General features: G+C 41.5%; 1 non-coding gene across 1 annotated transcript; it reads left to right on the top strand.

Annotated features, from left to right (window-relative positions):
• Positions 1–17312: 17312 nt before the first annotated feature.
• Trnas-cga (transfer RNA serine (anticodon CGA)) lies at positions 17313–17387 on the top strand. The gene has a single exon. It is a non-coding gene; the product is annotated as a tRNA-Ser (tRNA).
• Positions 17388–17701: the final 314 nt, after the last annotated feature.

Raw genomic sequence — 17701 nt, 5'->3', positions numbered from 1 at the left:
ATCGGATGGTCACCCATCCAAGTGCCGACCACGCCCGAAAGTGCTAAACTTCAGTGATCTGACGGGAACCGGTGTATCCACTGCGGCAAGGCCGTTGCCCCTCCAACTTTTACATGATATTTTTGATCGTAGATCAGGTCTGATGGCTGGAAAGAATGGACGTTTACCATGTTATGCACATTTATATTTTCACTACGTCGACACAGCTGGTCCAATTTCGACCACAGGTGATGGTAGCCATAATGATGGAGCCAAGCATCCTGTGTACATTAGTTGCACCCATGTGTGGGGATCACAGCATTCGTGACATTTAAATTTGTTACTTCTTTGGTACTATATTCGCAATAAATTTTGCAGACAGTATCCGCATATGACGCTGAATGTACCTACAAAATTATATCATTGTACGACACATGTTTCAGGAGATACGTCATAAAAACTCAGGACAAGGCCAGACGCTGCATAGTACGGACGTGGACGCACAGCTGTAAATAAATGCCTGGTCAACACCAAGCTTTTCCGCTAGTCATCTATACAGATAAAAAAATCCCCAATATTGCCCACCAGCGTATTTTTGAAAAACCTTTATTTTGTCATCCATTTTTTTCCTGTAAAAATCGTAAAAGCCGAGCATCATTGTGTTTTTAAAAATCGTTTCCTATTGTCATCTCTTTTTATGTATTTTAAACCATCTATCGCTTGTGTAACCTGTGGCTACAAGTCCATTCCCTTTATGGGGTAATCGAAATAATGAACAACGGAAAAAAGTGTGGGTCAATTTCTTCCTCATTTTTCGGAACTTCTGATAATAGTAAATCGTTGGCCCTTTGAGGGCGTGGTAGGTACATACAAGAGATTAGTGTAAGATTAGAATTTGGGTTAGATACAGTGCCAGGAGGTTTTGTTTCTATCTGGCTAGCTTCAGAGTACTTCACCATCTACTAAGTGATGCGTTTCATTGGGAATGGTGTGTTCTGTGCTAGGTCTACCCTTACTCCACAATGCTGTTCCCTCGATGCTATTAAAACCAGGATGTTATCAAAATATATGCACAGTGGCAGACTGGAGTCTGCAGAAATATTTCCAGTGGTGGGGAGCGGGAAAGGCGCGTCGGGGCTGGAATGCATGATTCTGAAACTGGCACTCTGTGTACAAATCAGCTGGTCAGTTACGAGGTGCATCAAGCTACAAGACCCTAACTGTATAAGCGCTACAACTGGTCAAAGCTAAGGTTTAGCAGTATTGTGGAGAATTCTTATCTGGAAGAGTATGAGTATACTGTAACGAATAAAAACTCTTTACTCCAGATTCCAAGGATGGTTAGGGGCGACGGGTGAAAGTGCCCTTTTGCCAATCCTCCCCTCCCCACCTCCTCCCCTCCCCCTCCCCTTCCCCCTCGCGGACGCCAATGGCTGGCCCGTTCATTTTGAGAACATCAGAGTTGCAGTAACCTTTCTGAGAAACTGTTCTAGATGTCCTTGCGCGTCAATCTTACCACTCAGAACAGCAGTGGGAATGTCGGTTATCGCTGAAACAACTGGTTTTCGGCTCTTATCAGTTTCCCAGCCTCACTTTAACCTAATTGTTAAAGCCCGTCACAATACCAGTTCTTGTAATAACCGATTTTCAGTCTTTTATTTACATTATTTCCTCTAGTAAACGTAGAAATCAAACAAAGATTAAAAAAATTTTACTTTCTCAGTTTATTGATAAATGGAATCAAAACGTCAAATACATTTATGACGACCTGCAGCCGTCCAGAACGAAATTAGAATTATATTAATACCGTCAGCTGCTCACGGGTGTCGATAAATATCAACGGGGACAGGTGACAATGTGTGCACGTCTGGGACTCGAACCGGGATATCCTGCTTACGTGGCAGGCGCTCTGCCCATCTGAGCCACCGAGGGCACAGACGATAGTGTGACTGCAGGTACTATCTCGCGCACGCCTCCCGCGAGACTCACATTCTCACCTTGCATATGCACACACTACATTCGTAGTGTCCCACACCAACACACTCATTACTCGTGGAACACATTCTTACCAAGTCCCGTAGCAGTTCGGGGAATACTTGTGCATCTTCACAGAAGAAGGTCATGGCTGGTATTGCCAGAACCATATACTTATATGGATATGGACATGTCTTCCACGAGGAATGAGTGTGTTGGAGTGGGACTCTACGACTGTAGTGTATGGACATTCAAGGTGAGAATGTGAGTCTCGCAGGAGGCGTGCGCGAGATAGTCCCTGCAGTCGAACCATACACTGTGCCCTCGGTGGCCTAGATGGATAGAGCGTCTGTCATTTTAGCAAGAGATCCCGGGTTCGAGTCCCGGTCGCGGCACACATTTTCACTTGTCCACGATGATATTTATCAACGCCCTTGAGCAACTGACGGTATTAATATAATTCTAATTTCTTTCAATTAAATAGTCCAATAAAACTTTGTCCGATGTTCGCTGCTTCTCTCAAAATATAGCGAGTGCTTCTATACTACAGAAAACTGCCAGTATTATCCTACTGATTTTAGTTTTTAGAACTCTGATCAAAAATTATATTGAAATCGGTTATCACAGCACTATGCGGGCATTACGTATAGTCCAGCGATAAAGAGTGAAAACTGCGGCAGGAGAACTCTCTTTTTCGTTTTAATTTCTCTGTTAAAGGCTAAAAGCAGATAACGGCATACTACGTAGACACAGGCAGCAGATCACGCACTTTCTATTTTTATCCCGAACTATGAATGATTTGTAAAATTTTAACTTTTTTCCTTGTATGATGTCGCAAGTGACCAAATCGACCATTGTGCTTCACTCGTACTGCATATCGTAAAATACTTCCAGGCTTTCAGATGGTGCCATTCTGTGTTACAACTGACGTTCGACAACAGCGAGAAACTGCGTCCATTCTCGCGAACTGCTTGTATAACAGGCACGCACAGTATTGTCTCGGCAATGTTGGACCAATTCATTTGTTGCTCGTTTCTATCAGCAGTGTTATTAAAGCGGCATACATCACTTTACCCATTTTTTCTGTAATAACGCAGTATTTTAGAACTATGGAAATCTTACGAATAAAAATTACTCGTCTTTTTTAAAAAAGGTTTATTTGAAAACTAAAAATTTTACTACGACAGCTGTGGCTAATTGGTATATCTGTTTTTACGTGGTTATCAGGAAAAAATAAAAAGATACTTGTTATAACCGAGAGCAAACAAATACCGAAAGACATCGGTTATTCAGAACTAAAATACCCATGTCGTTATAACTGATCGGTTTTTCTATCTCTAAACTGCAATGTCGCCACAGAAAAGTGTGTCGTTCCATCAATGTCCATAGCAACTTTGAAATATGTAAGTGTTTATGCGCAATATCGGCAAATGGAAACACGAAGTGGTAATAAGCACCTGAGCGATAGAATTTATTTCACAGTCAGAAAAGTCGAGTGAGAGACAAGACTGAATCACTGTAATAGAAATTATATGGAAAGCTGTGTAAAGGAAAATTTCCAGTTCTTTCGTGGATTCCAAAATTGAAGCCAAGTCCGGGACATCAAGGTGACATAGTCTTATACGGATAGTATTCCATGACTAACGTAATTGGCCCACATACTGTACTGGTATACTGATAATATTACACTACTAAGGTAATTTACCTGAAGTAATTTACAAACATGTAACTATAACATTCGCTACTACTCATTACGCTAATTGACCTTCAGCCATTAAGCGCAAGCGCAGATCTCAGTTATGATACGTGCGCCATCCAAAAATTTTTCAAGGTGGTAACTCAACACAACTACAAACGATCATTGTGTGCAAAATAAATAGAACACCTCATAAGAAGAACATGACGGGTTTGAATCATTCCCACCGCAAAGGATGAAATATTCAGGCTTGCACATAAGACCACTTGATAACTAACCAGAAATTCAGATTAGTTGTAGCTTCGGTGACAATCGCCTTTTTTACATTTTCCCCGTAAACTAGATAATTATGAAACGTAACAACTACTCTAAAATATCTGCAGCAACGGACTTGCCGCGGAGGTTACATCGGTTCACGTGAGATCACCGAAGTTAAGTGCGTTGTCGGGCGTTGGAGGCAATTGGATGGGTGATCATCCAGTCCGCCATGCGCTCTTGCCATTTTTCGGGGTGCACTAAGCCTCATGATGCCAATCGAGGAGTTACTCGACCCAATAGTAGCGGCTCCGGTCAAAGAAAACCATCATAACGACTGGGAGAACAGTGTGCTGACCCCCGCCCCTCCTGTTCGCATCCTCCACGGATGATGACACGGCGGTCGGATGGTCCCGTCCCAGCAGGCCACTCGTGGCCTGAAGACGGAGTGCTTACAAAGCAAACTACTCTCCAGTGGATGGTCGTACTACTGAGACCTTGATTCCTGGCATCAATAACAGATGGCAGCACAAGAGGTTGCCTTACGCCTACTGCCGAATTTTGCGATCTGTCGTAAGCCTGCGTAAGCACGTGGGGCCTTCCGTCTTAAGTGCAAGCATATCCATTGCGTTTTCTGCCGCGCGACTTGAGTGGAATGTTTCATTATTTCTGAAATATTATAGAAATGTTTTTCGTTGTATATCCTCACAATCGGTACTGAATTCACTGTAAAATTACTTGCTCACTTTTCGGAACTTCCGTTCATAGTAAATCGATACTATTTGAAGCCGTGGTAGACACGAGTCTAGTGTGCTTCACCTACAGCACCTTCTGTGTCAGTCTCGGTTCCTATGTCGCTGATTTCACAACTAACAGTTCGTTATCTACTGAGTATACTGTCTGTTGCACGACACTATCCCTCCCACGCTGCTAAATGTAGGTCGTCGGCAAAATATGACTGCAGTGGAACAAGGGCGTCTGCAGAAATTTCCCCAGGAGGTGGTGGTGGCATTGTTAGTGGTGTGTGTGTCTGTGTGTGTGTGTGTGTGTGTGTGTGTGTGTGTGTGTGTGCGTGTGTGTGTGGAGGCCATTACTATGAAATTCACGCAGTCCAGACCGCCAAGGAAAATAAACCTTGAGATTTGGAAAGGGTGTTGATCTTATACCGCTTATGCTGCATATTTCGAAATTCCACCTCTAAGGGGGATACACAGGAAATGAAAGGATTTTTGAAACATGTAGCTATTAAGGTAATTTTGAAGCTTGGCAGACGAAAACTTGTATCTGGTTTCTAGGTCAGAAATAAAGAAATATGTGTTCCAGTATTATTGGGAATTTAACCTCTATGAGGTGAAATAGTGGATGAACATTTTATTTTGAGATAAAAAATTATGGAAGAACTATGGAAGTATTTTTAAGGCTACATCTACGAAAATTGGTATTTGACTTCAAGGTTACAAATAAGAAAATACGTATTTTCGTGTTTTTGGAAGTTCAACCTCTAAGGGGATGAAATAGAGTGAGCTGGTGCGTTTCTGGCGCCAGTTTCCGTCGATCGTTGTTTCGATCTTTGAGTCGCGGTCCAGAGGACACTGCTCCCTAAGCGACTGTAGTAGTTCCCTGTGCGGCCCAACATCGGGCTTACCGCGCTTACACTGGACACAGTTGCCAACAAATCGCCTGCCATCACCATATAGGTTGGGCCAAAACATGTGTTCCCGAACTCGGTTCAAGGACTTGTAGAACCCCAAATGATCCCCTACCGCCGAATAGTGGAAATATCTGAGTGCCATGCTAACTCGTTCCTGTGGAATACAGACCTTCCCTTCACCACGGTTGTCTTCCCCTTTACACAAGACCCCCCCCCCCCCCCACCCCCCGAAGACCTCGCCATCCGCCAACTGCTGCCGAATCGGTCCCCACCCGGGGTCCTCAACCTGTTTGCCGGCTAAGTCGCAGAAGAAGCCGGGTGTCTCGGAGAGAAGGAAATTCTCCCCAAGATCCGGCTCCACGTGGCCCTTGCCTTCCCTAGACTCTACCGCGAACATACGGCTGAGAGCGTCGCCAATTCATTGTCTCTTCCACTAATATGCCGAACCTGGAGATAAGTCTTGTCATCTTAACTTCGGTATGATTTTTAGCGATCTTATTAATCAAAGTTTAAGGGCTGGCACTGGCCAAGTAACTCACGGAGGCTCATTGGTTTCAGTCCAGTTGTATTGCTCACCTGTTCTCCAGATAAGGTTGTGTAGTTTATGTCTCAGAGAAGTGTCTGCCCTTGATGTGTGTTTTGTTAGAGATAATTGGCAGCGGTCGACGCTAACATACTGCGAGCAGAGCACCACGGCGGCAGAGAGATATTTAAGGCCATGTCCTCTCCTTTACATCCTGGGTTATGTTGTCACTTTTGCGTGATTCCATCTTTCCGGTGCTGAACTATAGCATCCAAAGTTCAATTGCATTGCCAAGTTGAGTATATTTCTATGTCATTCTCTGCCTCGTGGATCTCTTGTATTGATTAGAATCCTTAGTCTGCTCGCGTCTATCGCCAATTCACGCGAAATATTGAAGCAACCTTATTTTAAGGGTATTGTCATATAGTCATGTTCTAGTTGTAATCATTCTAAGAATATTGTTGATTAATCAACTGAGTAAGTAAATTTGAAGGTCCGTTTGGTCAAAATTAAAGGACCCCCTTAATTGTTTTACTCATTTTTATACAGTTTTGTTTAGGAAAGTTGGCTAGCCGAACGTTAAATATCTGTATTCTTACGCTTAATCTGTTTCTCCCCTGATTGCAAGTAGTGAGAGTTCTGCTATGAATTTTATGGACATTTGTGCTATTTTAGTAAAGCTTTACCTAAGTATATTTACATAGTCATATTCAAATTTCAAGTTTTACGGGTCTCGTTCCACTTATTTATTATTTGTCCAACTGATCTGGCCTTGTAAGGCAGTCTCCTCTATTATTGTGATTGTGATTTTATAATGCTTTTGATTGTAATAAAATATGTAGCAACTACAACGGATTACTATTGTGATTTTGGTGTGTCACTACCATACCCCATTTCATAGAGGATGAAATGTTTCATGAAATATATGAAAACCTGTTTTTGATACATTCAACCATTAAGAGGGGTGGAATATAGGATGTAATGTTTTATGAAAGTATTTCAGTGCGAAAGAATTTTTAAAGCGAAATCTATGAAAATTGTGTTATTGAAAAATACGTGTTTCACTGTTTTTGGAACTACAACCTCCAAGAAGGTGCAATAGGAGCACAGGTTTCACTGACCCATAGCCTTCCAGCCCAACCTGCAAAGTATATGGACTTGAAATTTGATGAAGGTGTAAATCTTACGCTGAAAGCATCATTTAAGAAGAGATTGTTCGAAATTTCACTCCTAAGGGGGTGAAATATGGCTTGAAAGTTTTTTTTAATATATGTCCCTATGTCCCTATTGAAGCTATAACTACAAAACTACGAAAATTGATATTTGGTGTCTCAGTCAGAAACAAAAAAGAAACAAGTTTTTAGCATTTTCCGAAATTCTTCCATTGGGGGATAAAATAATTAGTGAAGGTTTTTTGAAAATAAATAATTATTAAAGAACTACTGAAGCATTTCTATAGCTACATCTATGAAAATAGGTATTTGACATCTCGGTTGGATGTAAAATAAATGTGTTTCGTTGCTTTTGGAAATTTAACTCACTAACAGAGTGAAATAGGGGATGAAATGTTTTATGAAATATTTCACTATGAAAGAATTTTTAGAATTAAATGGATGAAGATTTGAATTTGGCTCCTCGGCTCTAAATAGAAGAATATGTGTTTAATTGTTTTTGAAAACCCAACCCCTAAAGGGTGTGAGATGTTTCAGAAAATGGTTCATTATGAAAGGATTGCTAAATATATCTGACAATTCGTATTCGGCTAATGTGTTACAATTTTTAAAAACTACGTGTTTTTCTGGTTTTGGAACTTCGAGCATAAGGGGATGAAAATTTTAATGAAATATTTATTGCGTTATATTAAAATATTTTAAATCTGCATCTATGAAAACCGGTATTTCACTTCTCAATTAGATATAAAGAAATATGCGTTAGGGAATGAAAGACTCTACGGAGATATCACCACAAGAATACAAACGGCTTGATTAACAAAAACCTTGGACTCCAGCTGTCAGCATTGCTTTTTGATCATTCAGTAAAAGACCATGCTTCAACGGTGCTAAGTTTAGAAAGTTTAGAAAGTGTTGCAGTTTATAAAAGACATAAAAAAACGATTAAAGAAAAAAATTCTTTGCAGACCATGAACGGTCTACGCAAGTAGAGAAGCGGATGATAAGCTAGCTCTTTATGCAAATGAGTTGGTCAGTGTACGTTCCGAGACATGTCATGCAGCAGGAACGGAATCCTATAGTTGCTACGATTGGCTAAAGGAAAAGTTTTGCAGAATCACTCGAAATCACTTCTGCAAGTGGCTAAGAATCTCGTAATGAATAAAAATTCTGTACTGAGAATTCCAAGGTGGGAGATGCAAGATTCCTCCCTCCCCCTTCCCCCTCCTCACAATGCTATCCTTCTTTACCTACAGCAAAAAATAAATAAATTAATTAATAAACAAAACTAGAGAAACTTCTACTGTGAAACTATTTGCATACAAGAGAACGGCCCTTGAAATTTAACTCTTCAAAGTTTTAAGCCCTGCTCATTCCGGATATTGATTAGAAAGTGTTAATCCACAGGTGAAACCTGAGTATATAATCCCTGTGACATTTGATCAACGGTGTTCCATAAGGACAGGTTCTCATTCAAAACGTTCGAAAATTCAATTTCTTTGTAGTTGCATTTTTTAAAGGTGTACTTGTCTAGACTCTTGGAACGGAAAGGTTTTTTTTTTTAATCCGTGCTTTACACAAGTTTCTACAGTCCATTGTTTGAAGCAGTGTCACGGCTGCCATGAGCCGCGCGGGGTACCCGCCATGTCTCCAACGCCTTGTCACGGTTCGCGCGGCTCCCCCCGTTGGAGGTTCGAGTCCTCCCTCGGGCATGGTTGTGTGTGTGTGTTGTCCTTAGCATAAGTTACTGTAAGTAGTGTGTAAACATAGGGACTGATGGTTCAAATGGTTCTGAGCACTTTGGGACTTAACATCTGAGGTCATCAGTTTCCTAGAACTTAGAACGACTTAAACCTAACTAAGGACATCACACACATCCATGCTCGAGGCAGGATTTGAACCTGCGACCGTAGCGGGCGCGTGGCTCCCGACTGAAGCTTCTACAACCGCTCGGCCACATCGGCCGGTCTGTCATGTATTCTAGAAGAGCTGCACGGTCGTCGGTGGCGCCTGTTCTTTCGAGAAGAGTTACTATCTTCATATCTATGGTTAAACGTTACCCAGCCATTGACCTTCGTCTGTGCGAATGCGCACAGGTTGCCGGAACTCACCTTAGTGTGAGCCAGTAATGAGTGGATGGACAAATACCTATTAAGTACATTACGTAATCGGATTGTGGACGTTTGAGGATGTGAGTCTCACGGGAAGCGTGCGAGGGATAAACTCCTGCAGTCCTGATGTTCATTTGTGCCCTCGATGGCTCAGATGGATTGGGCGTCTGACATGTAAGCAGGAGATCTTGGGTTCGAGTCCCAGTAGGGGCACACTTTTCAGCTGTCCCCATCGAAGTATATCAACAACACCTGTTGGCAGCTGAGGGTTTCAATTAATTATCAGTTGTGAAGGTGATTCGATGAACCCTTTGCCAGGAACTTTAATGTGTTTTGCAGGGTATCCATATAGATGTAGATGATAACTCGTCCCGTGTCGCACGTGCTCAAAATGATTCATACTGCAGAATGCATGCAAACATACTCACCGAAAATACGGACGAATATCAAGTGCAGGCTGCCGAGTGCTGCATATCCAGCTTAGACAGATCGGCTTTTCATCTACATCTACAAGACTACATCTACATGACTACTCTGCAATTCACATTTAAGTGCTTGGCAGAGGGTTCATCGAACCACAATCATACTATCCCTCTACTATTCCACTCCCGAACAGCGAGCGGGAAAAACGAACACCTAAACCTTTCTGTTCGAGCTCTGATTTCTCTTATTTTATTTTGATGATCATTCCTACCTATGTAGGTTGGGCTCAACAAAATATTTTCGCATTCGGAACAGAAAGTTGGTGACTGAAATTTCGTAAAAAGGTCTCGCCGCGACGAAAAACGTCTATGCTGTAATGACTTCCATCCCAACTCGTGTATCATATCTGCCACACTCTCTCCCCTATAACGCGATAATACAAAACGAGCTGCCCTTCTTTGCACCCTCTCGATGTCCTCCGTCAATCCCACCTGGTAAGGATCCCACACCGCGCAGCAATATTCTAACAGAGGACGAACGAGTGTAGTGTAAGCTGTCCCTTTAGTGGACTTGTTGCATCTTCTAAGTGTCCTGCCAATGAAACGCAACCTTTGGCTCGCCTTCCCGACAATATTATCTATGTGGTCCTTCCAACTGAAGTTGTTTGTAATTTTAACACCCAGGTACTTAGTTGAATTGACTGCCTTGAGAATTGTACTATTTATCGAGTAATCGAATTCCAACGGATTTCTTTTGGAACTCATGTGGATCATCTCACACTTTTCGTTATTTAGCGTCAACTGCCACCTGACACACCATACAGCAATCTTTTCTAAATCGCTTTGTAGCTGATACTGGTCTTCGGATGACCTTACTAGACGGTAAATTACAGCATCATCTGCGAACAACCTAAGAGAACTGCTCAGATTGTCACCCAGGTCATTTATATAGATCAGGAACAGTAGAGGTCCCAGGACGCTTCCCTGGGGAACACCTGATATCACTTCAGTTTTACTCGATGATTTGCCGTCTAGTACTGCGAACTGCGACCTTCCTGCCAAGAAGAACAGGAAGTTGCTGTCTAGGAACAATCAGAGGTAGAGGAAGGGTTGATAAATACTCCTTTAATTGCAGACTAAACGTAAATAACGAAAATACATTTTTGGTAAAAATTTGTCGAAAATAATCGTTTGCCCTCCGTATTGGATTAGCTGTTTTGAATATTGAAAATTTGACTTCAGATTCGTTTTCAGCGACATTAAGAATATATATGTAACACTCAGTTCATGCAAATCGAAGTAATAATATAACTAAATGTTTTCCCTAAACTTTGAACACTCTTTTTTCGAGTAACGATTTTCTCAGAACGGCATGCAGTATAAATTAAAAGTGGTTCGATCTCTTAACTTCTACCTCTGACCCCTAAAAGTAAACACTTTCCTTAGGATCTTATAGCTATAATATGACATTTGTTAATATTAACTAATTTTTGTGTAGGCATAAGGAGTGAAACAAACCCCCCAAAATCGAACTCAAAGTTCGAATTAGCACTGTATCGTTAAATTTAAGGTTGTTTCATTGCGGTTAGGTATGCGCTCCCATAAATTTTATGTATTATCGACTGATGTTATCCATTTTCAATTTCAAAGAAATAATGTAGTATCAACTGATGTTACCCATTTTTGAATTCAGGTAACATCTCAGGTGCCACACTGCACGCACTCTACGTACTCCAGTCTCGCAGGCCCTTGATCAAATCATAATTACGGGCGCCATTTTTTATTGAAAATCTAAAATTAAGCTCATAGTATTATCACTCGTAATTCCCAAACAGATCCTTCGAATGTATTTTCATTGTCTCAAAAAAAATTTCAAATGTACCCTTTTTTGCTCATTTGTATGAGAACCTGGCCGTAACGCCGGAATATAGTCACGAGATTTTTTTTCAGAGATGCTGTACGTTCGCGAGAAGACTTTCGTTCTGCGCGTGTCGAAGGACATTCCTCAGATATTACTGTGTGTGTGCTACTCAGTCGTGCCATTTAAGTGTACATCTTTGCATAGTTTTCCTTTCACGATGTAAACAGTGTTCCGCTCAGTTGCTAACTGGCCAGTGAGTGGTTCCGAAGGTATCGGATGTGCGGTGCGTTCGGTCTGCTAGGACAACAGCAGACTAGCGTGGTGCGATGGCAGAAGCAGACACTGAGGGAGCTAGCTGCTGGGACGCCAGAGAACAATTTATGCCAAGTAAGACGAAGAGGACTATTCTAAAATTACGAGCCGTCTCAAAAGTGTTTACCATTGGTAAATCTTGCAGTTGAGTCTGACAAAACTGGCAGTTTTGCCTACAGATACATTACAGAGAGAGATACAGGAAATCCCCCCACCCCCCTCAATGAATTTTTCGTTGTGATGACAGGCCGATTGGTAGTGTAGCCCGAGATCTAAGTTAGGTTGGAAGGTGATAATTTGATTGAGAGTTGTTTACGCCAACGATTATGAATGCCGACTAAACGTTGTGCGAGCAGATTGCCCTGTAGCGTAGCCTAGTGTTTCCGCCCGCGCCACATTTAACACACATTCTCTAACTGTGTACAAAAGTCTCACAACAGCAACGATAACTACGTTTCTTGTGGGGGGAGGGTAGAGTCCACTATGTAACTTTCACTGCAAATTTTAGTAACCGCCGAAACTAACCGAAATAGAAGCGTAATTTTAACTATATTTCCTTTTGTGGGAAAATAATGGTTCTCCTCTTTCGGCAGCAACTGTAATATGTAGGCGACTTATTAGTTTTTTTTTTAAACTATGAATCATGATTTCAATAGACGCAGTGCTTTTTTTTACGTTACTTGATTTGTGGTCTATAGTAAACAATGCAACGAACTGGTAAATTCTTTAAAGTTTGACGTGTGTTACATAGACGACGTCTGCAATGTTCGTAAAGCCAAGTTTGCATATATTCTGTGTCTGTTTTTTTGGCCATGTACTGTATAATTAAGGGGAGGAGGATTATGTTCAAGGAGCAGTGTATTAGCAGTCTATGGAGAAATTGAGAATTTGGATCTAACGAACGGCATGCTCGGGCAGTTCGTGCTATTCTGTTGACCACTGTGTAATTCGGACACAGTGATCATTGCCTCTCCCTAGTAACCAGGGGACTCGGGTGCTAATCCTGGTCTGGCACAAATTTTCAAGTGCCCATTGACTAAAGTCTGTGCCCATTGTCAGCTAATGTCATTGTTTCGGTGTTAAATTGTATTTTGTTTACGATACGTAGTTTAGCTTTTTCATGGATAACAGCTTTGAAAAGCGTATAGGTTATATTGATATTCTCTCGTCGTTAGTCCAAGGCAACTATAGCGATTTATAAACACAGCTGTAGTTCGTATTAAGCCTACATACGTAATTGTGTCCTGTTTTTCTTTACCAAGAATTACTTCGTAAGTAATTCCCCTGTAGTGGTATTTTGTTTTAGTATTTTGTTTAAATATTTATAGACTGCAGGCTTGGATGAAATATGAAACACATGTCCGAAGTTCTTGTTGATTCTGCAGATACTGTTTCATCCGTACTAGGGGCCAAAACATTTCATCTAATACAGAAGGACACAATTTGTCTCGAGATTTAGCAATTTTTCGTAATAGTTGCCTTGCTTCGATATATTTTTCTCTAATTCTTGTTTGGATTTAATCTTAAAACACACTAACTCTTCCACCAGTTATTCGATATGTGGTTTCATACCTTTCGTAGCCTAGAGTTCCTAAACGGTCGATAATATTAATAATTTCCTTTCTCAATTTTATTTTCTGTAAAATCTCCTGTTTATGGTTATTGCTAACGTGTTTCACGTTCTCACTTTTATTATTTTTATTTTTCTAGTTTTGTGACTGGTAGCCAAATGTTCTTTGAATCTGGTTTTTAATTCTGAAATAGTAACAGATGAAGGTCAAGAGAAGATTGCGATATATTTGAGGAGAGTGGCTTGGAGATTTTCTATAATAGACGTACACAGGTCATGGGGATCCTTACCTATATAAATTTACTTCGAGTGTGATGTAGCCCATTCTCTTGTCATGATCTCGGCCGTATCGTAGCACATTGTCTCGGTTAGGTTGGAGATTTCTGTTGAGAGTTGCCGAAGTCAACGAAATTGATTACAAAGTAAAGACTGTGCTAACAGAACGATCTGTAGCGTAGTCCAACACGTTCTTTCTGTCCTTTTAAAGCCTCTTTTAATTAAAAATAACTAAAGCTGCAAGATACAATCACAAAAACTGTGTTACGTAATAGAGTAATCCCAGACTATTGTTGTGTAAGTTGTGTGCGTACAGTATTTTTTTTTTTGTCAGTGAATATACATTTTTTTACTCATTTGCTGGGTTTCAGTTTTCCCCTTTAACGGCAAAAAACCTTTTCCTGTGAAGGGCCCATTAGCTTGTCGGTTATATTTGTGACTTTCTCGACGGTCAGTAATTTCGTGATAGTCCATCCACCGGCGTCATTGTTAACATCGAATATAGATTTAAGTATTAGGAAGGCTAATATGAAGCTAATGCATGAGTAGGTCTAACAATTAATAAAAATAGAAATGTGGGTAAGATACTACAAACAGCATAGTGAACGCATTGTTGTGGCCAAGATAGCCACGAATCCCACGCCTACCAAAGTCGTAAAAGTAGTCCGCAGATGATTATGAAACTGATGGAATGTGTGATGAGATAAAAGAAATCATTCAGATAGTGATGGGAGATGAAAATTTAATATTAATGGGTGACTGGAATTCGACAGTAGGAAATGGAAGAAAAGGAAACGTAGTAGGTGAATATGGAATGGGGGTAAAAAATGAAAGAGGAAGCCGCCTGGTAGGTTTTTTCCCAGAGCATAACTTAATCATAGCTAACACTTGGTTCAAAAATCATAAAAGACCTGGAGATACTGCAATATTTCATATAGATTATATAATGGTAAGACAGAGATTTAGGAACCAGATTTTAAATTGTATGACATTTCCAGGGGCAAATGTGGTCTCTGATCACAGTATATTGATTATGAACTGTAGATAAAAACTGAAGAAACTGGAAAAAGGTGGGAATTTAAGGAGATGGGACCCGAAAGAACTGACAGAATCAGAAGTTGTACAGTGTTTCAGGAAGAGCATTAGGGAACGATCTACAGGAATGGGGGAAAGTAATACAGTGTGATGGGGGATCTGAGTGGTGTACTGTCAAGGGGGAGGGGGTTCCTCAGGGATCAGTGTTGGGGCCGCTCCTGTTCCTTATTTATATAAATGATATGCCCTCAAGTATTACGGGTAACTCAAAAATATTTCTGTTTGCTGATGACACTAGCTTGGTAGTAAAGGATGTTGTGTGCAACATTGACTCCGTTTCAAGTAGTGCAGTACATGACCTCAGTCAATGGCTTACAGAAAATAAACTAACGTTAATCACAGTAAGATTCAGTTTTTACAGTTTCTAACACACAATTCAACAAAACCTGACGTTTTAATCTCACAGCATGGGCATATGATTAGTGATACTAAACGGTTCAAATTCCTAGGTGTTCAAATAAATAGTAAGGTGTTGTGGAAAGCCCACGTTCAGGATCTTGCTCAAAGACTTAATACTGCCATTTTCACTATTCGAACGGTACCGAAAGTGAGTGATACTTCGACAAGTAAATTAGTCTACTTTGCCTATTTCCATTCACTTATGTCATATGGTATTATGTTTTTGGGTAACTCTTCCCATTCTAGAAGGATATTTTTGGCTCAGAAACTGGAGGTTCGGGCAAAAAGTGGTGTGAGTTCACGAACCACTTGTCGACCTCTGTTCAGGGAGTCTGGGTATTTTGACCTTGGCCTCTCAATATGTATATTCCTTATTGTCGTTTCTTGTTACCAATATTAGTTTATTTCCAACAATAAGCAGCTTTCACTCGGTTAATACTCGGCAGAAGTCAAACTCCCATTTGGTTCGGACTTCCTTAATTCTTGTCCAAAAATGTGTGCAGTATACTGCTGCATCCATTTTCAATAAGCTGCCACTCGAATTCAAAAATCTTTGCAGTAATCCACGCGCTTTCAAATCGAAACTGGAGTGTTTCCTCATGGGTCACTCCTTTTATCCTGTCAAGGAGTTAATTGAAAAATTAAGCTGATTCTCATTGTACTGCTGATAGCGTTTGCTTAAACTTATGGACTGATTTTCTCTCAGGTTCATGAACATGTATTTTTATCTGTTATTACTTTTATGTTGTAAGTTCATGTGTCGCCCTAACCGCCGTCTGCTTCACGTCTGCTGTTCAGCGAGCTACCTTAATTTAAGTATTAACTGTATTTTTCTTACTTGTCACTTCTTCTTCCGTGTGTTTTTGCTTTTAGGAAGCTTTAATTGTCGAGTGCTAGTAATAGAGTTACATAGATTTCGTGTTTGTTTTGAATACAGTCAGAGAGAGTCCTTGTAGTCAGCCATAGTGCCAGTAATGCTAGTATTTGTTTTCAATACAGTCCAGAGACAGGTAGTACTATTTTCATTGTTTTCTACAAGAAGTCGTTAGCAATCACAGTTTAGTCAGTAATCAGCCACCTTTAGTGAATTAGCAGTCTACTTAAAAGTTGAAACTTCCTGGCAGATTAAAACTGTGTGCCCGACCGAGACTCGAACTCGGGACCTTTGCCTTTCGCGGGCAAGTGCTCTACCAACTGAGCTACCGAAGCACGACTCACGTCCGGTACTCACAGCTTTACTTCTGCCAGTATCCGTCTCCTACCTTCCAAACTTTACAGAAGCTCTTCTGCGAAACGTGCAGAACTAGCACTCCTGAAAGAAAGGATACTGCGGAGACATGGCTTAGCCACAGCCTGGGGGATGTTTCCAGAATGAGATTTTCACTCTGCAGCGGAGTGTGCGCTGATATGAAACTTCCTGGCAGATTAAAACTGTGTGCCCGACCGAGACTCGAACTCGGGACCTTTGCCTTTCGCGGGCAAGTGCTCTACCAACTGAGCTACCGAAGCACGACTCACCTCCGGTACTCACAGCTTTACTTCTGCCAGTATCCGTCTCCTACCTTCCAAACTTTACAGAAGCTCTTCTGCGAAACGTGCAGAACTAGCACTCCTGAAAGAAAGGATACTGCGGAGACATGGCTTAGCCACAGCCTGGGGGATGTTTCCAGAATGAGATTTTCACTCTGCAGCGGAGTGTGCGCTGATATGAAACTTCCTGGCAGATTAAAACTGTGTGCCCGACCACTTGCCCGCGAAAGGCAAAGGTCCCGAGTTCGAGTCTCGGTCGGGCACACAGTTTTAATCTGCCAGGAAGTTTCATATCAGCGCACACTCCGCTGCAGAGTGAAAATCTCATTCTGGAAACATCCCCCAGGCTGTGGCTAAGCCATGTCTCCGCAGTATCCTTTCTTTCAGGAGTGCTAGTTCTGCACGTTTCGCAGAAGAGCTTCTGTAAAGTTTGGAAGGTAGGAGACGGATACTGGCAGAAGTAAAGCTGTGAGTACCGGACGTGAGTCGTGCTTCGGTAGCTCAGTTGGTAGAGCAATTGCCCGCGAAAGGCAAAGGTCCCGAGTTCGAGTCTCGGTCGGGCACACAGTTTTAATCTGCCAGGAAGTTTCATATCAGCGCACACTCCGCTGCAGTGTGAAAATCTCATTCTGGAAACATCCCCCAGGCTGTGGCTAAGCCATGTCTCCGCAGTATCCTTTCTTTCAGGAGTGCTAGTTCTGCACGTTTCGCAGAAGAGCTTCTGTAAAGTTTGGAAGGTAGGAGACGGATACTGGCAGAAGTAAAGCTGTGAGTACCGGACGTGAGTCGTGCTTCGGTAGCTCAGTTGGTAGAGCACTTGCCCGCGAAAGGCAAAGGTCCCGAGTTCGAGTCTCGGTCGGGCACACAGTTTTAATCTG

Source organism: Schistocerca gregaria, unplaced genomic scaffold, assembly GCF_023897955.1.
Source record: "Schistocerca gregaria isolate iqSchGreg1 unplaced genomic scaffold, iqSchGreg1.2 ptg000553l, whole genome shotgun sequence".
Classification (NCBI taxonomy): domain Eukaryota; kingdom Metazoa; phylum Arthropoda; class Insecta; order Orthoptera; family Acrididae; genus Schistocerca; species Schistocerca gregaria.
The sequence above is the reverse complement of the archived record's forward strand: the minus strand, read 5'-3'. Positions and strand labels throughout refer to the sequence as shown.